Below are 25,961 nucleotides of genomic sequence, written 5' to 3' on the forward strand. Positions count from 1 at the left end.
CACAGGTCCACCCGCAATGTTGTGGAGAGAACCTTTGGACTCCTGAAGAGCAGGTTCCGTTGCCTCCACAAAAGTGGAGGTGCGCGACAGTACACCCCCCTCCTGTGTTGCAAAATAATAGTGACCTGTGCTATATTGCACAATCTTGCTACAAAAAAAGGCACAGAGGTGGAGTTGACACATCGTGAGAACATAGATGAGGACCAAGAACATGCTGATCCCCAGGCTACAGGGCCAGCCGCAGTAGATGGCAGATTGAGACGGAGTGAAATTACACAACGCTATTTCTAGGTAAAGTATGACACACACACAGGTATACTTGCAGACATGAGTAGTTTATTCCTCACTACTCCTTGATGGTCACAAGACAGTATGTGAATGTCACTGGATGCACATACTCAGTTGCTCTCACTGGGTGCATCAGAGTCAGTTCCCTGCATTGTTCAGTTCTTGCGCCCTCGCAGCACATTGCGGGACTTAGGTGCCTGTCCTTCACGTTCCCTGATGGTGCCTGACTCCCCATGGCTGTGCCTGCCGCTCCTGCGCACCTCCTGGACAGGTGTACTGGAGCCACTCCTGCTGGTTGACCCCTCAGTCTCCTCCACACCCGTGTCACCAGCATGACATACGTTTGAGGTCAACATCTGCTCCATTGCAGAGGTAACTCTGCCCATGCCCCGTGTTAACTTAGTGCAGCAGTGCTCTATAGCCTCCTGCATAGCAATGGAGCGTCTGCAGAGGAGGGCTGTGTTGGCAGCAAACCTGTTCATGGCCTTGGTCTGGTCGCGCATGTACTGCCGTTCCCTTGCACGCTGAAGATGTTCCCTATCAAGCTTGTCCGAGAGGACCCCCATGTAGGTTGAAATGTCTGAGACCCCCTGTGCAATCAGGTCCATGCTACTAGCCATTTGTGTAATTCCCTTGTCCATGTTGGACATTGTTGCGCTCAAACCGCGCACCTGGCGCTGCATGACTTGCAGCGATTTAGCTTGCTGCCGTTGGACCTTCACCATCGTGCCCTCCAGCCCACAGAACACGCTCTCACCATCCTGGCCCTCCCCACCATCACGTGCCCTCCTGCCAAGGACAGTAGTGCGCGCAGAGCCAGCAGCCATAGTTGTTCTTGGCCTGTCAGGCACTGGTGTTGTCTTCTGGGGGACATCTTCCTCATCCTCTGACTCAGAGGTCTGCAGGATCCTATGCGGGGGCTCCGCCTGGCTACTTTCCCCTACCGGCATGGGCGTATTTGTGAGCTCTGGAGACCCAAACAACAGAGGGGACATTGGGATTGGTGTAGTGGGTGGGTCTGGTGTTGAGGGGTCCTGGGTAGTGTCGTCTCCACCTTCTCCTGCGCTGTGACGTTGTTTACTTTTTTCTTTTTCCCCTTTCTTAGATGTCGGTGCCCTCTCCTCCCTCGGCGGTGCAGAACTGCGTGACGACTCTCCTGTGGAATGAAATTGACATAGTGTCAATGTTGTAGTTTGGCTGTGTGTTTTTCTTAATTAAATTTAATTCACACCTTTGCACAGTCCACATTGCTTGTATGGGGGGGTGTGTGGCATGCCTTGCTGAGTCATGTGTGCTGTACTATGCTACTGTGTGTACATGACTACGTCTACCAGGATGCATTGCTGCAAGTATTTCTGGCCTCTCCTGCTGTGTCATGTGTGTACACAGTGGTGTGCAGGGTTGGGATGGGTGGGGATGCATGTGGGTACATGCCTCTTACCTTGTTTTTTGGCTGATTTGGCGGTGCTATCCAGGTCTCCAATCCCGTGGATGCATTCAGACTCCATGGTGGATGCTACTTGCTCCTCTATTGCTGTGAGTTTTGGGGCTTTGGCCCTGCCACCTCCTGTCAGACCGGCATCCTTCTTCTGTCCTGCTATCTTTTTCTTGGTGACTATACGCAGGTCATACCACCGTTTCTTGATGTCCTCAATGTCCCGGTGGGTGACTCCTATGGCATTCACCTTGCCCTGGATAGCTAGCCATATGTTGCGCTTCACAGTCTCTGCAACATGTAGAGACTGCCTCCCAAATATTTGGCTGTAGTGGGTGACAATCTCATCCACAGTCACCTGCAGTTCCTCTTGGCTGAACTTCTGCTTCCTTTTTCTCTCAACAGCATCCTTCTGACCTTCCTGTGCCTCCATTCTCAGTCTGCTGGCCTGTGAATGCTGTGCTCCTCTCTCCTCTGCAGATTTGTTTGAACAGTTGGTTTCCACCTGCATGGGTGTGGCCAATCCCAGGTACTGGGGTGTGGTGCCTCTCTCTCATTGGTTAGATTCACAGGGCCTTGGCTGGGGTGGGTGTTGGCTCTCCCTGATTGGTTGACAGGCTCACATGGCAGTTTGAAACTCCCAAATCGGTTTTTACCGAGTCGGTAAAATCCGAGTCGGTTTAATCCGAGTCGGATTTTTCCGAATCGGTGATTCCCATTGATTCCTATGGGCGATGTGGGCCATGGGTTGGCTTGTGTTTCACCGACTCGGATGTTATCGAATCGGACATTTCCGAATCGGTATTTTACCATGTGGCTTACCGGGTCATACCGAGTCGGTAACTTTTTACGATTTTTTACCTACATACCATTTTCCGACTGGGGAATACCGATTCGGTGTGAGTCGGTATTTTCCATTCGGTAAATGGAAATTACCTACATCTGGCCCTAAATCTCCTAGCATGACCTTATTTTATTTATCCTTAATTCAAAACCCCTTAAACATTTTAAATTCACCTAAAGAAAAAGAAGATTACATTCAAACAGTTTACATTTATTAGCAGAATAGTTCAGAAAAAAAGTCAAAGACATATTACCAAGGATATCGGCAATGGAAATCAGAGTTAGCATAGAATAGTTCCCAAAAACAGCCTCTCTATTCTTTCTTGATGTTCACATCCCATCCTGTCACCGTTCCCATCAAAAGTTAAAGTCAAGAAAATGTCAAAGTCTTTGCACCACGGAAAATCAATCAGTCCATCCGACAGCATGTTGTGGTGCGAAAAATAAATTCAAAAGCACGCCTCTTCTTTCCTCCAAAAGACCTCTTTTATACCCTTTTCCCCTAACTATCTATCTAAAATTTGAAACTTTTAGGGTCCATGCTCAGCTCTCATTGGTCCATTCAAGGGGTGGATGAGGATCACCTCATCTCCTCATTGTCCATATTTCTGCCAAATTATCGTTATGATCATAAGAAAGTTCTGATTGTTTGTTATTACATCTTTATTTTCACTCGTGTCCTTTAACTTGTCACTTCACCAAATTTTCTCAGGATCATGAATCGGACACCTCAATCTTGGCACCTTTCTACTCTTTAGGCCACGCTGACCTTGACCCACGCTGCACAGGCACAGACTGCTTGCACATAGTGGCGCATGTGTAGAATCCCACTGTTTCGGAGTTCCATAAACCCTCCATTTTTATTTAGGCTGCATGGGCCATAACGGGAACTATTATAGAAACAAACACAATTAAATGTTAGATTGCGAAGTATAGCCTTTCTGTTTACCTCCCCCATTCTAAGATAACCCTGTTAGTTATTACCTAGCATTAAAGCTACACATATGCATTGTTTTCTTACCATTCTCCATCATTTCTGCCACAATTATACATTTAGAAAGCTTACATGCATAGTTTTTCATTAGATTATAGCATTTCCGCAATATATTAGTAAAACGACTTCACATAATTAATGGATTAAGTTTACAACACAAGCATATTAGTATCCCACGTGTATTTGTTGTGTGTGCTTTCTATTTTACATTGGTTAATTTTAAAACCACACAATCTGTACTACTATTATAAAGCAAGAACTTTGAACCTTTGAGGCGGGTAAACTCGGGAATCACAGCGCCAATCCACACACCCGATACATCATTGTAATTGTCATGGTGTGCAGATGGACATAGGCTATATAAACTATAAAAATATGCGTTATTTAAAAAATTTACCTTAAAAAAAAAGGTAGTCCCTTTGAAGTAGCGTCGGCCGCAACCTGCGTGCTGACGTCAGGAGCGCGGGGAGGAGCAGCGTCCAGGAGCACGAGGACCAGCGGCGGACAGGCAGGGAGGACCGGCGGACAGGCGGGAGGAGCCGTGACGAGCGGCAAGGAGCAGCGGAGCAGTGAACTGAGGAGCGCGGGGGAGGAGTGGCGGCTGAGGTAAGGCTCCTCGGGACCCACAGACAATGTTGGGGCAGGCGGAGGTCGGGGTAGGTGGGGGTCGGGGCAGGCGGGGGTCGGGGCAGGCGGGGGACGGTGCAGGCGGGGGATGGGGCAGATGGGGGCCCGGGCTGATGGACAATGTCGGGGCGGGGCAGGGTTCCGCGCTGCTGGACAATGTCGGGGCGGGCGGGGGTCGGGGAAGCCTGATTGCTCCCGGACAAGGTCGGGACGGGCTACTAGTTAATACATATTACAGTTATGGGAAGCCAACTTCACGAGGGGTATATAAAAAAGTTTGTTTTCACCCTCGCTCCATCATAACCAGGGCCTTTAGCCGAGTATGAGGACTAGGAAGGGAGTTCATGATGTGATGCATCTGTTCCAAGGTACAACCATGTGCAGAATTGATGAACTGTATGAGGTGTGTTGTACCTGTCTTCCAGTGTCACTAACGCTGGTCCCATTGCTTAGAAACCTAGATCAGGCAGCTGTTCTCAGTGCAGATGTGGCCATCTCAGATCCTGTGGAAAAGATGGCAGAATCCACAATGATGAAGGCATACGCTGGACTACGTGTATGTAACCATGCCGCGATATATGTCATTTTGCTCGGTCTTTGGTGAAAGTCTTTGTCCGCTGCCATGCGAGAGAGGAGAATTATTCACAGTTTCAGGGCTGTGTGGAGACTCAAGCAGAGTTCTTGTCTGAAGTCCTTTTTGATCATTTGAAAGTATCTACGATGGCCTCAGGTGGAGTGCTCGCATCCCATCATGTTTTACATTTGTGAGGCTGGAGGGCGGATGGATTTCAGAAGGATCGCCATCTTTTTATAGTACGAAATCCTTTGTTCTCTGTGGCAGAGGAGCTTTTTACGTAGTCAAAACCAGTTCTGTTCTCTCTGGTGCAGCTTTCTGGCTGGAGGTGGAGACAGCATTGTTTAAGGCAGACCAGGCTCATTCAAGTGTGAAAGAAATCTCCCCCCCCCCTATTCTCAATGCATCCTAGGTCCATTCAGCCCAGTCCTGACTAACCCTGGAAAGGCAGGATACACCTAACCTCCGCCCCCCAAGTGGAGGAGAATGCACATCCCCAGCCCCTGTCACTCCAAAGCCAGACAGTAAATACAGTAAATACACAACCTAGAAGAGGCACACTGGATGGTTAGGCAAGAAAATACCTACTTTCTAAAAGTGGTATTTTTAAACCCAGAATGTAAAAATCACTCTAACTAAAAGAAGCATTTTGACATTCTGGGTAAGCCCAGTGGAGAACGCGGACTCGTTGTACTGAGTTTTTTCCAACTCCATGGAACTCTGCGTTCCATGGAGTTGGAAAAAACTCAGTACAACGATGCTCCGCTCCACTCCACCTTCCCTAATTTAATTAAAACAAAAAAGGCACTTACCGGCTGCGGCGTCTCCTGGCTGCCCTCCTCCTCACCATGGGATCTCCCTCTTCCTCACCGCCCTCATCCACGCAAACCCATACGTTGTATGTATTGTGCGCATGTGCATGTGCAGTTCTCGCAAGACGTACAACGTAGGGGTTTGCGTGGACGAGGGCGGCGAGGACGAGAGAGAGACCACAGTGAGGAGGAGAGCAGCCTGGAGATGCCACAGCAAGTAAGTGGCTTTTTTTTGTTTTAATTAAATTAGGTAGGGTGGAGGGGCCGGCTAACTCCGTTCCGCTGCAGAGTCGGAGTTTTGCTGAACTCCGCATTCTCAACAAAGCGCGGAGTAGGCAAAACTCTGTAAACTCTGCTGGCGGAGCGGAGTTCTCTCCCCAGGGTTAAATCTGAGTTCAGGCATATCAAACTTTATTTTCCTATCTTTGTTCCCATGGGCTGTTATGCTTATAAGATGTTATTAGCAAACTCCCCATTCTATCGTATAGGACAGATAGCCTTTCAAAAGTGAAAAACTAAATTGTCAGTATTTCACTATCAGGATATGCCACACACATCAGTGCATGTCCTACCTTTCACATACACTACACCCTGTCCACAGGGGTACCTTGGGCCTACCTTAGGGGTGACTAATATGTAAGAAAGGGAAGGTTATAGCCTGGCAAGTGGGTGCACTGGCCAGGTCTGAGTTACATTTACAGGCTGTTTATGTGGGTGGCACAATCAGTGCTGCAGTTCCACTAGCAGCATTTGATGTACAGGCCCTGGGCACCCATAGTGCACTGTACTAGGGACTAACTTGTAAATCAAATATACCAATCATGGAATCACCAATCCATAACAACAATTTACAGGGAGTACTTGCACTTTGGCACTGAATAGCAGTGGCAAAGTACCCAAAGCATCTAGACCAGCAAAAACGAAGTCCAACACACAGCAACATAACAGGAGGTAAAGGCAAAAAATGGGGAAACCTGTGCCAATTATGCCAGGTCTAACAATTGGCATATTTGATTTACTAATACGTCCCTAGTACAGTGCACTGTATGTGGGTAGGACCTGTAAATCAAATGCTACTAGTGGGCCTGCATCACTGATTGTGCCACCCAATAAGTAGCCCTTCAAAAATGTCACAGAACTACCACTGCAGGGACTGTGTGTGCAGTTTTTAACTGCCATGCCTACTTGCCAGGCCCAAACCATCTCTTTTATCCCATGTAAGGCACCCTTTAGTAGGCCCTAGGTAGGCCCATGGACAGGGTGCAGTGTATTTATATGGTAGTACACATAGTTTTAAGTTTTACCTGTCCTGGTAGTGAGAAACTGCTACATTCATTTTTCACCACAGCAAAGCCTATCTCTCCTATAGGTTAGCAATGGAGCTGCCCTGTAACACTTTACAAGTGTATCTTCCAATTGGGAACAGAGAGAGTAATTGGAGTTTGGTGTCAATTTAAAAACACATCTTTTAATGAAGTTGTTTTATAAATTTCAGGTCTAAAAAAGACACTTTTAGAATGTTAGCTTTTTCTTACTTAACCATTCTGTGCCTCTAACTGTCCCTAGAATACACATCTGGGTTGGATGACAGTTAGGCTTTGTGAATTCACTCTAGACAATTACAGGGACTGCCACTTTGCTGCTTGCTTTGCTGTGTTGACATGCTGCCTGCTGCTTCTGTCTTGGGAGTGAAAGCACTGGCATTTGCTCTCTGCATTCTGCTTTCTAAGGTTCTCCAAGGCCTTGATTTGAGCTTGCCTCTGTTGGATGTCTCAGGGCCATCAAATATGTCACCTGCAGCACCTGGGCTTTTCTGCTGAGAACCCTACTTTGGCAAGTGGTGCCAAATCCAGTTCCTTCGGCCTTGGAAGTGAGTTTGCTGTGCTAAACAAGAAGAAACCAGTTTGTCAACTTCAAGTATGACTTCGGAGCTTGTGCCGGTCTTCAACACTGCACTTCTGCCTGCAACAGAGCTGTGGTTCCTGTTCAACGCAACAACTGCGACTTGCAGCACAGTGCCTCTGAAGATCCGCCTCAACGTAAGTCTCGAGCACCACGTCACCGAAGTCTGTGACGTCTGACTCTGCTGCTGCACCTGAGGCCCAATGACGTGACATTGACAACACGGAGTTAACGCCTCTTGGCTTGACTCTTGATGCTTGATCTACCCCGCACCACCAGCTGAACGGAGGCTTCACTGTCACCTCCCCTGTGCCTGCAGAGTCCCAGGAGTCAATGGCTCAACGACTCTTCACCACCTCCAGGAACTGATGCCTCACTTGTGACACCTTACCTCCATTGTGCAACGCACCATCCCAACTACCAACGTGCCAACAACCTGCACTGGCAGTAAGAAACCGGCATCGCCCCGGCCTCAGTGATGCCTCACCTTTCTGGCACCTCTCAACATCTTTGTTTTGTCATTGTTTCCAAGGCACTGTAACCGGGTTTTGTACGAATCCATAGCCGGCCCACGCTCCATCGTGGTCAGCTCCAAACTCTGAGATTCGAATTTGCAACCACATCTTTATAGCCCCAGGTAGAGCTATCGTGTTTCTAAGCACTATAACTGCATTTAATCTGAGAGAATTCGTAACTTGACTTGTGAACGTTGGTTTTTTTTGTTTTGGTCTTGCTTTACTCAGTTAAATATTGGCTATTTTTTCTAAACATGTGTGGAGTACTTTTGTGGTGTTTTCACTGAGTTACTGTGTGTGTACACAAATACTTCACACATCATCTCATTAGTTTAGCCTGACTGCTCTGAGCTAAGCTACCAGAGGGTGAGCAAAGGTAAACTTAGTGTATACTTGTTGCAAAGTCATCCTCTGCCCTGGGCACCCCCAACTTTCTTTTGCTGACTGGTACTGATGGTAACTGAATCAGGATGACCCTGGGCTCTGCCTAACCAGGTCTAGAGCCAGTGCTATGCTGATAGAGACACTTAAAATACAGTGAAAACACCTACATACACTAGGGTACACTATGGGCTAGGGTACCCCTATGATTGGCATGTCCTCCTATATAAAGCCCTACTACATAATAGGGCAAGGGTGTTGAAAGTACCTTTAAGTCCCTAATGTATGATAGGACATGGTAGTTTAGAGACTAACAGCCTTTTCTGCACTTGCATGTGTGCACTGCTGAAGCCTGAAGTCCATTTAAAAGCAGCCCTGGGTTGCAAGACTGCTTTTAAAATGCAAATTATGCCCAAATTCAACATTTGTGTTTGGGGCACTTGGAAATTGATACACTACAATGTTTGGGCATATTAAGGTCCCCAGGGTCTCCCCTAGGAGTACCAAGGGTGGGGGATCAGGTATTTATAAGGAGAACCCTTATAAAATGTGTTTTAGATGCCCTGGGTTAAGTGACATTGCACATTCCACTCCCAACATTGCGGTAAAGTGCTTCCCAAAATCGACTTTTGTACTAGGAGCACTGTGGAGTGAGGATCTGGAACATGTTTACATATTCAGGACCCCTAAAGTCTCCCCTAGGTGTTCTATGGGTGGGGGTCCTATAGATATAGGCAGGTTCCTTATAAAAGATGTTTTTATAAGCTCTTGTGTTGGAAAAATGGCCTAAGTAATTTTTCCCATTGCAAATCCCCTGCCACATCGGTTAACATGGCAAGAAGTTATTAACTAATAATTCCCGGTAGGAGATTCATAAAAATAGCATTCAAGGACTTCCTAGAATGGTATTGCTAAATCCAACAATATGATATTGTTGAATTTTTCCTAAAGTGAACAGACAAGAAGTTATAAGACTTTCTTGTCGATAAAAAAAAATCAGCCTTCCAGAGGTCTGTCCTGATTGGTCAAAGTTAAGTGGATTAGCAGGGCTCCTTTAATGAGGTGATAAATAGCTCCTGGGGTTAGAAAGCTCCTCTGGGAGGGCAGGGTTCTGCTACATAGGAATGGAAGCGGGGTAGGGGGGTCATAAACAATATTCTTCAATGGAAGGAGGAGACACGCAGGAGAAGCCAGTTTAATGTACACCTCTACTCTTTGAACCCAACCAGATGGTAGGATTAAGTAAAGAATGAGCATATTTAAGGGGGAGAGACTATGGAGATTAACCATCTTGGAGGTGTGTTTAGCCAGCTCTTCTCTCCCATATGGAAAATCAGCCATGATGAATTTTGGAGAAAATAGTCCCACAGTTTGGAGAATGTGGTCATACCCTGGGGTGTTGCCCTGCACCTCAATGGACAGGAGTGCCCTCATGCTTGACCCAGAGAACTTGGAATAAGTATCTGAGAGGGGCAGAGCCTCACAGATCTGCAACTTGAAACTTAAGAAAGAAGAAGGGTCCATGCTGAGAAGTTTGATTTGCACCAACGAGGCCCTGCACTCTGAAGACTGCGCCTGCTGCACAATCTATAACTACATCCCTGTGGACTAACTTGCTTCAAGATGACTAAAGAGTGGACTCCCTGAAAGCTACAGGTTAACAACGCTAACCTGGAACATCACCACCAAGAATCCTCAGCCTGGGGTACTACCAGTGGATTTGTAAGGGTTTTGTTCAAGTGGATTGTGGGAACTGAAGTCCCAAAATGTCAAGGACCATCTTGGAGCTTCCAGACCCTTGGAGTAAGTTTTGGACAATTTGGGACCCTTTGGAGAACTTCAGGAAGAAGTTCCAGAACTTTGGATAAAATCTCCATAAGTGGACCGACGACCCGGCCAGCCAAGCCGGCGACCCTCAACCACAAGCTAGCCAGGTTTGTCCCGCTGAAAAGCTTCAGAGGTCCAACTTCCAGAGTTTGACCAGGAGTAAGCTGAAACCAAAGCCGGCAAACCCTCACCGAATCCGGCTGGTGAAGAGCATCGAGGGACACCGCAAGAAAAAGCTCTGTAAAAGTTTCTAAGTCTGAACATAGAAAAGGTGACCGGGACCAACAGCGAGAGCCAAGCCGCCCACATTCAAACACAAGCTAGCCAGGATCCCTGGTACATCCCGCTGAACAGCTACGGAGGTCGGACTTCCACAAGTTTGACCAGGAGCTCGTTGCAAGGCAAGCCCGCAAACCCTCACTGAATCCAGACTGGCTGTATAATACAATACATGTAGTCTATCCATTACTAGACATTTCCAGGAGTAGCCGCTGATCAGGCTGGACTTCCCTGCTGCCTACGCTCAGAAATGACAGTAGCACACCACTTTATTCCCATAAGCGAACGTGGTTTATGTATTTATTTTATTATTTAATGAATTTTTGTATAGCGCTGGCTAGACCCGAGGGTAATCGAGCGCTTTACATGAGATTCAACAGTGTTACAGAGTTACTTCAGTTACAATTACATTAGTTACAGACAATAACATTTAAGGAGCATAAACGACTAGGAAATGGAGTGAAAGAAGGGTAAGGGGTAGGGTAAACTTCATGCATACATGTAATATAATCAGGGCTTTAAGTGGGCTGGGCTGTGCCAGTGCTCAGCACCGGCAGTTCTGAAAAAGAAGGAGCTGAGATGGGTCCCTATAAACCTCCCCATTTTTGCCCTCACCGCCACTGCCTTTGATGTAATTTCATAGAGAATTGTTATAGTTCTTCCACAGTCTCATTATTTCAAAACTGAAGCATTTTCAATATTATAAACAACAAAGCCATTGTTGTTGCTTATTTATATCATGCAGCTAACAACCATTGACAAAGCCAATAGTCCTGGCTTGTTGTAGGTGTAATGTTACTTGTTCTATTATATATCTGGATGCAATGACAGAAAGAAGTAGCAACATACCAGACGGGCAGCACACTGATTTTTAATTTACATGTTTCAGCCTCACCCATAATTTCATCAGTTTGCCCCTTTGAGTACCCCCCCACCCCGACTTCTTTCATCCCACATAAAACTTTGGATATAATGTTGTATGATGGATTATTTTAGAGGTCAACTTGTTAAATATTTCTTCCCAGAATACGTTGCTCGATATGCTGGGCTTTCTCCAAGAGGCACAGCGACAGAACGTGAAGGGTGACGCAGATCTGAAAACAGCAGTTTGATGAGGACGCCTGCCTGATCCTCAGTGCCAAGCTGTCATGGGAACAGATGGTCACCACAGGGTGTGCTGCCGGTTGGCCATCTTTCCTTAGGCGTCTAATGGAAAGGCTGAGAGCTGGTGTGGGAGTGTGGTTGAGGTTCAAACATTAATACCGTGCGATTGGCACTCACATTTCACCACGAGGGACTATTCGCATCGTGTATTTGAGTCAGGACATTCGCTATCAGGCCCTTGGTGGCCTGCCACTGAGAACTGGCCAACCTTTTTGTCAGGGGTCACTGTGTGGGGAGCTCTCCCAAGATGAAAATGTCATGGCAATGTCCTATTACACAACCCTGTAATAGTATACTGGATTATGCATGGGTGCCAGGTTATATTCAGGGCCATTGGAATTATGCGGCAGGGAGGGCCAAAATATGCAGCAGGGTTAGGTCAATTATGCCGCAAGAAAAGGCAAATGATGCGGCATAATGCAGCCAGTTTATGATAGTATTTTTTCATTATTTTGTGATTTTCAAACCTGTTAACATTGTCTAGACTTTGGTGCCCCTCAGTAGTACCAGTTTAATACTCAAATATGGCATATAAGCAACACACATTTACCTAGTCGACCTTTGCAAAGGACCTTTCCATTGCTCTGCAATGCGTTTTGCTGCATTTTAAGTAAATTTTGATCCATTTGAGATAGAAACTATTTTTGTTGTTGTTAAAATAAGCAGATTATGCGGCAGATCATGGATTGTGTGGCTATCTATAATTATGTGAAAATTGCCGCAGAATTGCATAATTCCAGTAGCCCTTATTACATTATAAGGTCCTGTGTGGCCTCAGACTCAACCAATAATTTATGACAAGAGCCCAAAGGTTGGGTCAGCACCATTCATATTGTTTGCTTGGGTGGACATAAGCGAGGCTTGTGTATTGCCAGGCCTGCATTCTGAAAGACATGGTATGCAAGAGTGATCAGCGTTTCTGAAGGGGCTGAGGTGGGATGGCAGAGACAGGCATACAGCTTCAATTCAAAGCCATCTCTCATTTATTAAACAGTTTCCTCCAAGTATTGTAACATTCAAGGCAAAACCCGTACTTTACTGGTTGAAAAACTGTCCTATTTAAATGCACCACACAATTGCACTACTTTGATTTAAAATGCCATTTTGATTAATTCATACAGTCAGCTCGTCAATATGAGGAAAATATACATGTGGAATAGGTAAAATAACAACTATTCTTTTCTTATTTCCATGTGGGTTGATATCGAGTTTATATTATTTATAATTCTCAAAAGGTCAGTTGGCCTCTTCAAGCACTAATTAAAAAAAACACATGACATATACCTCTAAGTTCTCTTCTTGTGATCTATATATAGAGATATTTGCTATAAACTGTAATTGCTTGCATATATAATATGCATTGCTAAGTTTTTACTTCACCTATGGCGGTAAAGGGGGCTCGATAAGGTGGTAAACGCCCTTCTAGTGATGAGGTGGCATCGATGCATGCTGCCAATGCTAAATAGTCCCCTGTACTTGGCCCCCCATTGTCCAGGTTCAAGTGCCTTCAAGCTTGGCTGGCCAGCACTGCATGGTTGGCGCTACACATGCTGGATAAATACTTTGCTTATTTATTGTTCCTGGAACAAGGCGAGCAGTTTCACTGTCGGTGTTTTCCACGGAGCATCGTGTATTTGAGTCAGGACATTCTGCGGGACACGCTCGAAGTTTGCATCCATGGGACTGTCTATATGAATGTATGACGTTACAACGCATACATTCAGGACGCATACCATTACAACGAAAGTTTTACAACGCAGGATCCATTAGAACGCATACAATTACAACACATGCCATTACAACGGACACTAACAGTGGATCATTACTTATGATCCTCATCTACCGTCCTCCTCAAAACATGCCCACATTTGTGGCATCTTTAGCAGAACAGCTTGCCCCTTTAATAATCAATCACAAGAAAATCGTGCTGCTGGGCGACTTTAACCTTTGGTTGAACTCTACTGAGTTGGATATTCAGGCAGCTGCGCTGAAAGAGACCCTTCTAGATATGAATCTCACCCAAAAGATACACCTCCCAACCCATGAAAAAGGGCATAGCCTTGATCAAATTTGGTCACAGAACATTCTCTTGGCTATTAATTCCATCACTCCCTGCATCTGGTCGGATCATTTTTTGATTCACTTTACCATCACCACTGCAAAAAGTAGAAAGCTGCCTTTTCAGAAAGGAGGGAAAGTCAGAATATGGAAGAATGTTGACATCTCCGCCTTTATTGACACCTTAACTTCATCCCTTCCCCCATTAGATCAGGATATTGAAGGGATTGAAGAAGCCTTTTCCAGCTGGCTACTTCAGGCAGCTGACGTACATGCCCCTTGTACTAATTTTCCCCGCTCCCGCCCCAATGACGCTCACAGGTGGTTTACACCTCATCTGAAAGCTTTAAAACTCGAAGTTCGTCAAAAGGAGCGGAAGTGGCGAACAGCGTACTCAGAACTAGACAAAGCCAATTATTGTAGGGCCCGAAAAGACTATCAGAAACCTATCCAGAAACACAAAACCGATTATTTCTCGGAAAAAATCCTTAATGCCCACAATAAATCAAGAGAACTGTTTAACATCGTGGAAAATCTTAGTGGCAGCGACAGAACTTCTCAACCCGTGGCCCCCACCCAGGATCTCTGCAACTCATTGAACTCTTTTTTCTTTAATAAAATTTGCACCATAAAACAAAGTATCCTCACCACTCTGTCTCCCTCCCTTCCGGCTGACACCTACTACAACTCTTCTTCTCTGGAAACTTTTCCCCTCATTGATGGCGCCATTCTATCTAAACTTCTTGCCAAGGTCAAATCAGGCTCCCCTGATGACATCTGCCCCCCACATATTTTGAGAGAAGTGGGAACTATCATTCCTGAGGGCATACTTTCCATGCTGAATGGATCTCTCTCACAGGGAAAAGTTCCAGACAACTTTAAAAAAGCCCTCCTTATTCCCCTGATAAAAAAAGCAGGAGCTAACCCGTTGGACCCACTTAACTATAGACCCATATCATTGCTGCCTTACTGTGCCAAACTACTGGAGGCTCATGTCTGTGACAGCATCACCAAATTTGTGGAAGAATCAGAGTATCTTGCACCCAACCAGGCGGGTTTCCGCCCTTGTCACTCAACTGAAGCTGTTATCCTTTCGGTCCAGAATACCTTGAGGCGGAAAGCAGATAAGGGGATCCACCAGGCCCTGGTGCTGCTGGACCTCTCGGCTGCGTTCGACACGGTTGACTATACCATTCTGGTCAACCGTGTCGAGCAGGCAGTTCTCAGGGGCCCTGCGCTGAGCTGGATTCGCTCATTCATTACTGGCCGCACTCAATCTGTTAGATTGGGTTCTTTCACAGCTCCCACTATACCTACCATCTGTGGAGTACCTCAGGGCTCTCCCTGGTCACCTTTGCTCTTTAACTTATACCTACGCCCCCTTCTGTATTCTCTTAGGAAAGCTAAAGTTTCCATCTTCAACTATGCAGATGACTTGCAGCTCATCTTCCCTTTAAACACCAAGGACTCGGTGGAAGATTTCCAAAACACCATGTCTCACATCCTGAGTTGGATGAACTGCAGTCATTTGAAACTTAACCCAGGCAAGACTGAATTGGTCTTGCCTGGGCAGAGTGCACTTAGTTGGAACCCTAGCTTCTGGCCATCTAGCATGGGAGCACCTTTGTCTAAGTCATCTTCAGTTAAGAGCTTAGGAATCTTTATCAGCGAGGATCTCTCCCTGAAAAGACAGGTAGGAGCAGTTGTGTCATCTAGCTTTTTCCAACTGAAGAAAATTAAGAAAATTGCCTGCTTTTTCTCTCCGGCTGCCCTTACTCAGATCGTCATTGCCCTGGTCCTGTCTAGACTAGACTTTTCCAATAGCCTTTATCTTGGGCTCCAAGCTGGAGAGTTAAAACGCCTCCAGCTGGTTCAGAACCAGGCAGCCAGAACTATTCTGAATCTACCTAAAAGGCAGTCTATTAGATCAGGGCTGAAACAGCTACACTGGCTGCCTGTCGAGCAGCGAGTAGCTTTTAAAACCGGGTGCATTCTATTCAAGTCTTTGCACGATTCTGGCCCTCTATTTATTAGAGATCTATTCAATAGATACAACCCTTCCCGCAATCTCCGGTCCATTCACAAATCCCTTCTGATCGTCCCTTCCTACAAGAGGAAGCGTCTCGGAGGTTGCTGCTTTGACCATCTTGCAGCTGCCTTCTGGAACTCTCTTCCCCTCCAATTAAAACTGAGTGACAACATCCTCAGTTTCAGACACTCCCTTAAAACCTGGCTTTTCTCCCAGGCGTACTGCTGAGCTGCTTTATTTCTACTTTTAACCGGTGTGTTGCGTTCCTTTCTATAGCGCCATGAAGCCCCCGGGCGTACGTGCGCTTAACAAATTCATATTAACATTAACATTAACATTAACGTAAGTATGGGTAAGTATTTTTTAGTGTAAGTGTTGGATAGTGTAGGGGTTAAAATTACTATTTTAACTCCGGGGGGGCGTAACAGTAGGGAAAGTGTTGGATGGTGTAGGGGTTAAAATTAAATTAAATACTTACGTTGTAATGGCATGCGTTGTAATGGCATGCGTTGTAATGGATTCTACATTGTAATAGTTTTGTTGTAATGGTAGTGCGTTGTGAAAGTTGCGTTGTTAAGGATGTTTCCCGTCTATATGGCCGCCTGGACCATTGATCGAAGTGGGGGAAAAAAAGTAGGGGAACTGTGGGCGGAGAATCAGAGGGCGGGAATAACCCAAGAATTGGATCTGTGGGCGGAGCCAGAGGTGTGGCCAGAATGCGCAAACATCACAATTGTTAGTATTTATTTGGCACTGCCCAGTTTAATCAACCAATGGATACACATGATTATTTAAGGTTATAATGAGTTATTGACATTAAAATATATTCACAAAGTGGTAAATGTTTCTAATCACCGAATGTCCCAAATACGATCAAATGTGGAAACACAAGCCATTTGTCTCCGAGCTATGGAGTTTCTGTCATCAGCACTTCTCCCTTTTTCCACAACAGCAGTACATACATGAATGGCAAAATATCCTAGTTTTCACATGTTTTCTCTATAATTATGGCTCTACCATATTTGCCTCATTATGCAAGATCTGCTGCATGATCTGACCATTTAAACTAATAAATTGTTTGTAGCTCAAACATATCAAAAGTTAATAAAAAATGTGACTTGTGTTGCTGCGGAGTGGATGGCCTATTGCAATGGTTGACTGGTCACCTTTCTCACTGCTGCGTTTGTATGTTACTCTGGTACTAATAAAGCAAACTCTTTCCATAGACTGTTAGCATGTGTACACGTCAAAATAATAAAATATCAGAAAATAAACTGCATTACGCTGCAGACTTTTTTTAATGCATAATTTAGTCAACACTACAGCATATTATTGTCATCCTTTGCTGCATAATTAATTCCAGTGGCCCCACAGCAGGCAGCACATGTTAAAAGTGCTTGTGAATGAAGCAGGGAGACTGTGAAGTTTGCGAATTTAGTTTGGTGTGTGTGCAAATCCTGCATTGCCAATCCCTGGTGAGTTGCAGCTACTACTGCTGAAACAAGGCCTTTGGAGGTATCCATGGGTGAGGCAGACTGGCCTCAAGGGCAGGGCCAGCCTTAGCACTGGTGGTGCCCTGTGCAGTAATGTTTGTTAGTGCCCCCCAAGAACCACCTCTGCCATGGATCCCCTCATTACCACCCTTTAACTGTGCCCCTCAAGTCTCCATAACCATTCTCTCTCAGATGCATTTAATTTTATTTACAGTGCCACTCATACCATTGTAGGGTGTCAGATCTTTACATCACACACATTACACAGAGACAATCAATATGTGTGTAAATTACTGTATAGAATATGTTACATAAGACTAAGGACTACAAGGTGTTGGAGTCACATGACAACCATACTAGTAGCCGTGTAGTTTTATAGTGATTGGTCTGGAGAAGCACAATACCCGGAATTTAAAATGTAATATCATGATTGGGTATTCTCCTTAATAATCAGAATTGATTTCTGTCCAGAAGAACACTTTTTGGAACATTAGGATAATCACAGACTGAAGGAGGGTAGGAGGGGGGGACATAACGCTCTAATTTATACCTTGCAGTTTGTATGCAGCTTTTAGATGACAGTTAATAGCTCACTGTTCTATGTTAGGATTTTAACTTATAAACTGCAAGTAACAAAGGGATATCTCTGACAAAAACAGTAGCCCACTAACCTATTTACATTATGTGCACTTTGTGATCTGCATGGTACCTGTTCTTTGCAGCAGGTACATTAGGCCTCTGAGCTACCTTTCCATGAGTCAAAACCTCCACTAGACAAAATTCTGATCTCTCTCTAGGAAGAAAATTAATCACCAGAGTAATCATGACATTTTTATTGTTGCCAAAAAATGCTGGAGGCCAGCAAGGAAGCAGCAAGCGCTTTTAAAACCATAATATACTTGCAAACATGATGCCTCCACCTGAAGTCAGCACCCGGTGCGGACACACCGTTTGCACTGCCCTGGAGCTGGCCCTTCTCAAGGGTCCTCTGACCTTAGTGACTGCTGTTCTAGTGTGAGCTGCTTCATAGACCTGCCCGCAAGACTGGAGGTGAACTTCAGTATGGATAGTGGTGGACAAGCCTTGAAGGTTAACTTACACTTGTCATGCTAGGGTCCACTGCTGGTGCTACGCCACCAGGGTTTCTAAGGTCTTGCGAAGCCTTCTAAGGTCTAGCATGGTATCGTGCTCTCGCCGGAGAGTGGTCTGGTGGACTGGTTATTAAGGCTGAACCAGGTTCTCAGTTCCAAATTCAGCAGCTCTGGATATGGTGCCACATCCTCCCCCCCAATGAACAATGTACTGCCCCACTGAGAAAAACTCACACTGCCTTCAACTACAACCCAATTGTTGCCGGCTATAAACACCTAGATGCGGCTAAATATAAATTAGGCACTAGACAAGAGCAATATGCGGCCTACAAAAAAAAAGTAACACCATCCTGGAAAAAGCAAATACTTATAGCGAATCCAAAATTTAGCAAACCATGTGAAATGTAAGCAGGAACATCATGGATACCTTAACGCTTTTACACTCACTATTCAGAAATCAGTGAGTGCTTTTACCTGAAAAGTTAAGGAAATGACTACAGGGCCCTGAATGGACCCATTTCAATGGCCATTGCTTATATCCTAACAAAACGTAAGCAGTATGGTAAAACAGATCCCTGGACGCAGAGCCGCAGTACACATTTTGTTTCCAAATCCACACATTGCAGTACCTCCAGGATTGGTGCACAAGTCCCAAGTCCAGGGAAAACAAAGACAAGAAAACAAAAATAGCGCTTCTCTGGCAAACTTTGTAAAAGTGGCTAATGTGTTTGGGTATGTATAAAATCAATTTGGCCAGTTTGCTACCACTCTGTCTTACTTTATTTAGTTGTTTCTCTATTTTTCATATTTTTATCCTTTTATTCCCAATGCTGCACCTGGGAATTAAAATGTCAGAAAAATACGATATTTCCAGCAAAAGTGTCTTTCTTTTTTGGATCCATTTCACAGGGGAGCAAATAAAAGAAAGGAGAGGAAAGAGAGTGGGAACCCCATCTTGAAGTCACGGTTTTCAGTAAGAGAACTGCTAGACAGAGAGAGAGGAAAGAAGGAAAGAGTGGGGGGGGGGGGCAGCTGAAGCAGACACTGTCTTTGTCTTCAATCAATCAATCAATCAATCAGAACATTTTTAAAGCACACTACTCACCCATGGGGGTCTCAAGGCGCTGGGGGGGGGGGGGAGGATGCTGCTACTGCTCGAATAGTCAGATCTTGAGAAGTCTTCTGAAGAATAGCAGGTCCTGGGTCTGCCGTAGGTGGTTGGGGAGGGTGTTCCAGGTCCTGGCGGCGAGGTGTGAGAACGATCTGCGGCTGGAGGGCGCTCTTCGGATGCGGGGGACGGTAGTGAGGGCGAGGTCGGCAGAGCGGAGCTGGCGGTTGGGGGTGTAGAAGGAGAGTCGTCTGTTGATGTATGCTGGTCCGGTGTTGTGGAGTGCCTTGTGTGCGTGGGTGAGGAGTTGGAAGGTAATCCCTCTGTTGACGGGGAGCCAGTGCAGGTCTCTCAGGTGGGGTATGATGTGGCTGCGGCGAGGGATGTCGAGGATCAAGCATGCAGAGGCCTTCTGAATGCGCTGAAGTCGTTTCAGGAGTTTGGCTGAGGCTCCTGCGTAGAGGGTGTTTCCGTAGTCCAACCTGCTGCTGACGAGGGCCTGGGTGACCGTTTTTCTTGTTCCGGTGGGGATCCACCTGTAGAGCTTGCGGAGCATGGGGAGGGTGTTGAAGCAGGAGGAGGAGACAGCGTTGACCTGCTTTGTCATGGAGAGAGTAGAGCTGAGGATGTACCCCAGGTTGGGTGATTGGTCAGTAGGTGTTGGTGCTGTTCCCAGTGCGGTCGGCCACCAGGAGTCGTCCCAGGCCGAGGTGGTGGAGCCGAGGATGAAGACTTCCATCTTGTCCGAGTTTAGCCTCAGACAGCTGTTCTTCATCAACTCGGCGACAGCGTTCATATCTTTGTGGAGGTTGGTTTTGGCGGTGAGGGGGTCCTTGGTGAGGGAGAGGATCAGCTGGGTGTCGTTGGCATAGGAGATGATGCTGAGGTCGTGCAGTCGGTCGACGTGGGCGAGCGGTGCCATGTAAATGTTGAACAATGTCGGGCTGAGGGAAGAGCCCTGTGTTACACCACAGATGATCTCTGTGGCTTTGATGCGGAAAGGGGGGAGGCCGACGCTCTGGGTTCTGCTGGAGAGGAAGGAGGTTGTCTAGTCCTGAGCCTTGTCTCAGATCCCAGCGTCATGGAGGCGTGTGTGTAGGGTGTGGTGGCAGACAGTGTTGAAGGCGGCTGACTGGTCTGGAGGAAGAGGGCAGCGGTTTCGCCGTTGTCAAGCAGGGCCCTGATGTCATTGGTGGCAGCGATGAGGGCAGTTTCGGTGCGTGGTTGCTGCGGAACCCGGATGGAACGGGTCCAGGATGCTGCTTTCCTCAAGGTAGCGGGTCAGTTGTCTGTTGACGGTCTTCTCGATGACCTTTGCTGGGAACGGGAGCAGGGAGATAGGTCGGAAGTTCTTGAGGTCCTTAGGGTCAGCCTTGGGTTTTTTGAATAAGGCGTTGATCTCTGCGTGCTTCCAGCAATCCGGGAAGGTCGCTGTCTCTAAGGAGATGTTGATGGCTTTCCAGAGATGGGGTGCGATGGTGGTGCTGGCTTTGTGGAAGATGTGGTGTGGGCATGGGTCTGACAGAGATACAGAGTGGATGGTGTTCATGATTTTGATGGTGTTGTTGTTGTTTAGGTTGTTCCAGGAGAGCAGGGGATCGGTGCGGATGGTGGCCACGGGGATGGATGCCTCAGTGGCTGTCGGGTCAGTAGTGACATTGAAGCTGTCGTTGATGTCTTTGATCTTTCGATGGAAGAAGGCGGCGAGGGAGTCGCACAGGTCTTGCGAAGGCGGCATGTCATCTGTGTTGGAGCTGGGGTTGGAGAGTACCTTCACGATGTTGAAGAGCTCTTTGCTGTTGTGTACGTTATTGTCTAGGCGGTCTTTGAAGGAGGCCCTTTTGGCGGATCTGATGAGGTGATGGTGTCTGCGGGTGGCGTTCTTGTGGGCTGCGTAGCTGTCTGGAGTCTGTTCACGGTGCCATTTCTTTTCTAGCTTCGGCAGGTTTGCTTGGAGACCTAGAAGTCCTTGGTGAACCAGCTGGCTTTCTTGCTGGTGAGTCTGTTGGAGGGTTTCTTGATCAGGGCGAGGGTGTTGGCGCAGTCGTCGATCCATTGTCTGAGGTTGAGGGCGGCGGAATCGGGGTTGGTGGGGTCGGTGGGTGGGTCCCGGTAGAGGGTGGTGGTTAGCTTGTTTTTAGCGACCTTGCTCCAGCAGCGGCGAGGGATGTTGGGTGCGTGGTGCGTGGTGGGTTTTCGGAAGGTGAAGTGGATGCAGCGATGGTCGGTCAAGTGGAGTTCGGTGGTGTGGTTAAAGGAGACGCTGGAGCTTGCGGAGAAGATAGCGTCAAGCGTGTGGCCAGCAGAGTGGGTGGGTGATGTGACGAGTTGTCTGAGTCCAAGGTTGGCGAGGTTATCGATCAAGGTGGTGGAGTTGGTTTTGTTGTTGTTCTTGAGGTGGAAGTTCAGGTCCCCGAGGAGGATGTAGTCTATGGAGGCGAGGGAGTGTTACTGGCAAAGTCGGCGATGGAATCGCTAAACTGTGGCCGGGGTCCGGGGGGTCTGTAGACGAGGATGCCTCTGAGGGTGGTGTTGGGATCGGTGTGGATCTGAAAGTGCAGGTGTTCAGCGGTGCTGAGGGTGTCGACGGTGTTGGTCGAGACTCTGAGAGTGTTTCTGTGGACGATGGCGTTTCCTACTCCGTTGGTGCGGTCCCTGTGGGTGATCTTGTAGCCGTCCAGGATGGCTATGGCGATGCCGGGTGCTGAGGAGGGGTTCATCCAAGTCTCCGTCAGGAAGGCGACGTCTGGGGAGGTTGAGTCAAGTAGGCCCCAGAGTTCGACAGCATGTTTGTAGGCGGAGAGGGTGCTGAGAAGAATGCATCTGAGGTGGTTGCGTTCTTTCGCGGTGGGTGGATTGGTGGGTCGGATGCTGGTGAAACTGCAGTTCCGGCAGGAGAAAGGTCCTTGGGTGCGCTTTGGGGCGGCCAGGAAGCAGGTATGTGATTGTCCGATGTTGAGTGTGAGGAGGGGGCTGGTATCGTAGTGAAGATGGGCATCGTGGCGATTGCGGGGGCCAGGGGTCCTTGTACTGGGCATGGTCCAGGAGCGGATGGGCACAGACGGGCTTGCCTTAAGTGCGCTGCGCGCGGCCACCATATAAGGGGAGGTGGGAGGGAGGAGCAGCTGGGAGGTGGGAGCGGGGCGGCGAATGGGCGAGCAGGGGGGCGGGCCACAGGGGATGCAGAGGCGGGAAACGGAGGGTGTCTTCTCTGGGCAAGAAGGAAAAGACAGTGTCCTGTTACTTCTTTGCCGCCCCGCCCGTCACGAACGCCAGGAACGCCAATCTTTATCTATAGGCGATGGCGAATTCTTGCGTCCTGGGACACATTTGCAAAATAAAAAAGTAGGGGAACGGAATCTTTAGAATTAAAGAAGTAGGGGCACGTCGTGCCCTGACGATCCCGCCCACATCAACCACTGGCCTGGACCAATCAATAATATGGTGAAGCTGGCTCCCATGGGCTCAGGATAATGTCCAATGACTGGCATCCTTCGACATTATCACAACTGACGGCTATTTAGTAACCCAACAGGACTGGCATGGAGTCAGTTTGAGCTAGGCCAGTGGCTAAGTCCAGAAGAGGAACAGGCAGGGAGTCAAAGTCAGACCAGTGTTTCTGAAGAAGAGGTAGGGGCAGTGAGTCAAAGTCAGACCAGTGTTTCTGAAGTAGAGGCAGGGGCAGTGAGTCAAAGTCAGACCAGTGTTTCTGAAGTAGAGGTAGGGGCAGTGAGTCAAAGTCAGACCAGTGTTTCTGAAGTAGAGGTAGGGGCAGTGAGTCAAAGTCAGACCAGTGTTTCTGAAGTAGAGGTAGGGGCAGTGAGTCAAAGTCAGACCAGTGTTTCTGAAGTAGAGGTAGGGGCAGTGAGTCAAAGTCAGACCAGTGTTTCTGAAGAAGAGGTAGGGGCAGTGAGTCAAAGTCAGACCAGTGTTTCTGAAGTAGAGGTAGGGGCAGTGAGTCAAAGTCAGACCAGTGTTTCTGAAAAGGCAAAGCGCTGGGGCAGAGTCAGTTACTTTCCAGACTAATGGCTGACAAGGACTCATATGAGACAGATCTATTCACGTGTCAGGACAGTGTCTCTGAACCTTTAACATTTTCCTGCTGTGACGCTACAACGGTTCCTACTGCCCAACACATTTTAACGAAAAGGTCAAGTTGGGCCACACTTTCCAGGGCAGTGGGTCTGAACGTTTCAGAGCTACGTGGCTGTGTCCCAGCTCTGCACCCTTCAGAGACTGATTGGATGAAACCGACTTCGCCCTTTCACGCACCCTTCCTTCTCCCCTTAGGCCTGCCTCTTTGCTTCCCCCTCAACCACCCACTTCTTCGCCCACCATCCTCTACTACTTCCGACGCTGACCTTAGCCACGCGTTCTCATTTCCCTTTCTCGCGCCCCCTTGCCATCCTTCATTTCTCCAAAGGGCTCTTTCTTCCATCGCCTTTCATCTCGCTCCTCAACTCTCTGTCTCCTCCCGCTCCACGTTCCACTATCACTGCACATAGTATTTCCCCACATTTATTTCTGACTTACTTCTCCCTCCTTCTCTTCTCACCCACATCTCCCCTTCCGCATTCTCAACCTCTCCTCTGCCTTATTCCCTTCTCCCTCCCCCAGCCGCCTCTCCTCTCCACCCTCGCTCCACTATGTTTCCTTTCAGCGCCTCACCCGAAAGGAAACGGTTCCCAGTTCCGGACTCACTCACCTGGGGCTAAAATCCCGCCATTTCTATGAAGTGTACGGGGTGGGAGTAAGGCGCCATTCTATTGGTCCATTTTGTCCTTTCCTCTCCCCTCTAGCCCCATCGGCCCCTTCTTCTCACTATCCTTGGCCCTCCCCCTCTCCAGGAAGGTGTACCTTGTAGTCCAAGGGGTGATTTATCACTAAAATCACTTCTTTGCCCTTCCCATCTCCTCTCTTTATTCCCTAGACAGTAGCTGAGGGATTCTGCCGACCCCGGAGCTCTGCCCTCTGTCTCTCCTTCCCTCCAATGCAGGAACAGTGGAATCCTTGGATAGGACAGAGCGGACGTGAGGTCCAAACAGGGAGTGTGGGCCACACAAGCGACAGAGGCCTTCCCAGAGATATGTCACTTTTTTCTACAGTACACCGTATGTGACGTCACTGCGCTTTAAACAGAACAGAAGAACGAGAGCAGCCGAGGCATTCTGAGCCAGTGAAATTCAAGAGACTGAATTTAAGGGACATAGAAACACTGTGGAAAACTACTGAAATGCGGGGGAGATGAGACAGAAACACCATAGGAGATCGGGCTTAGCTCAGGCGAAGAGAGGGAGAAAAATATTTTCAGCATCTCCCTGAAAGAAAGATGATTGTCCAGGCCCTTCGATGGGGGGGTGAGAGGTTCAGAGGTTGTCTGCAGAGCCAGAGAGTGACTGTAAATTTGGAAAGCATCTTTGAGAGAGAACAGGGAGCCTCAGCTGAAAGGAGGGAATTGGCAACAATCACAGTTGCATCTGAAGGTCGGTGGGGCTTTATCAGGCACAACATATATGGCTCAATCACCTACTTGCCCCAGTGGCCCCTGCAGCCTGTTAAACCCTTGCAGTCACGTCGAATCCATCCTGCTGTTCCTCAGCACAAATCCCAACACAAGCTTGAGGTAACCCTACACCCATAATAACGTGCTGCAGCAACTACCACAGCAGCCTTCTGTAACACTACAAACTTGCTACAGCTGTCCTCACACCAACCAGCTTCTGGCTAATCCCAGGTTGCTCTGCACCAGCCTGCTGTACAGGTAGAGCGATGCAACAAGTCAAAGCCTGGCATTTTTAGTTCTGGCGTTAGCTAAGACCTTTTGATTTTACTACAATTATATACTATTTGATGTTAGTGAAATTACATATCTGTTGTTTCATAAATGCCACTTAATAGCACTGTCTGGCCACTCAAACAAATGTAACTCTTTACGACTACGCAAGTGTTCCAACATGTTGGCTCCAGATAGGATCTCAAAGTGCCTTACAAGTTGAGTCTCTCTGTTCACCCACAGCTGTTATCTGTACCTGGTACACTGGTGACTGTCGCCTAGTGTCCTTGGATGCCTTTTGGTCTTCTTCAACGACCAATTCCATAGGTCCAAATAGTCAATAACTGCAGAAAATTAGGTTGATACCGTATATTGCAATGGTATGGGGGAAATGACCATCAGCAGCTGTTACTGCGTGGCAGGTGTTAGGGGCAGCTAGAGTCCATCTGCATGAGATCAATCAACCAATCAGGTTACTTGTAAAGCGTGACTACTCACCGTAAGCGTCTCAGGTTGCTGGGCGGAGACAGCTGGCCTGCTGGAGGCACTGTGGTTCAGTCGCAGAGTCAGGTCTTAAGGTCCTTCCTGAATTGAGGCAGTGACGATGATTGCCTGAAGTGGAGGTCTGTGCTGCGAGGTAGTAGAAGGATCTTCCTTCAGCCGTGGTCTTGCGGATATGTGGAATGGTAGCCAGGGCAAGTTGGGCGGAGCGGAGGTCTCTGGTGGGTGCGTGGAATGCGAAGCGGTGGTTAAGGTAAGCAGGTCCCG

This window comes from Lissotriton vulgaris, chromosome 7 (genome assembly GCF_964263255.1).
Source record: "Lissotriton vulgaris chromosome 7, aLisVul1.2, whole genome shotgun sequence".
NCBI classification, from domain to species: Eukaryota; Metazoa; Chordata; class Amphibia; order Caudata; family Salamandridae; genus Lissotriton; species Lissotriton vulgaris.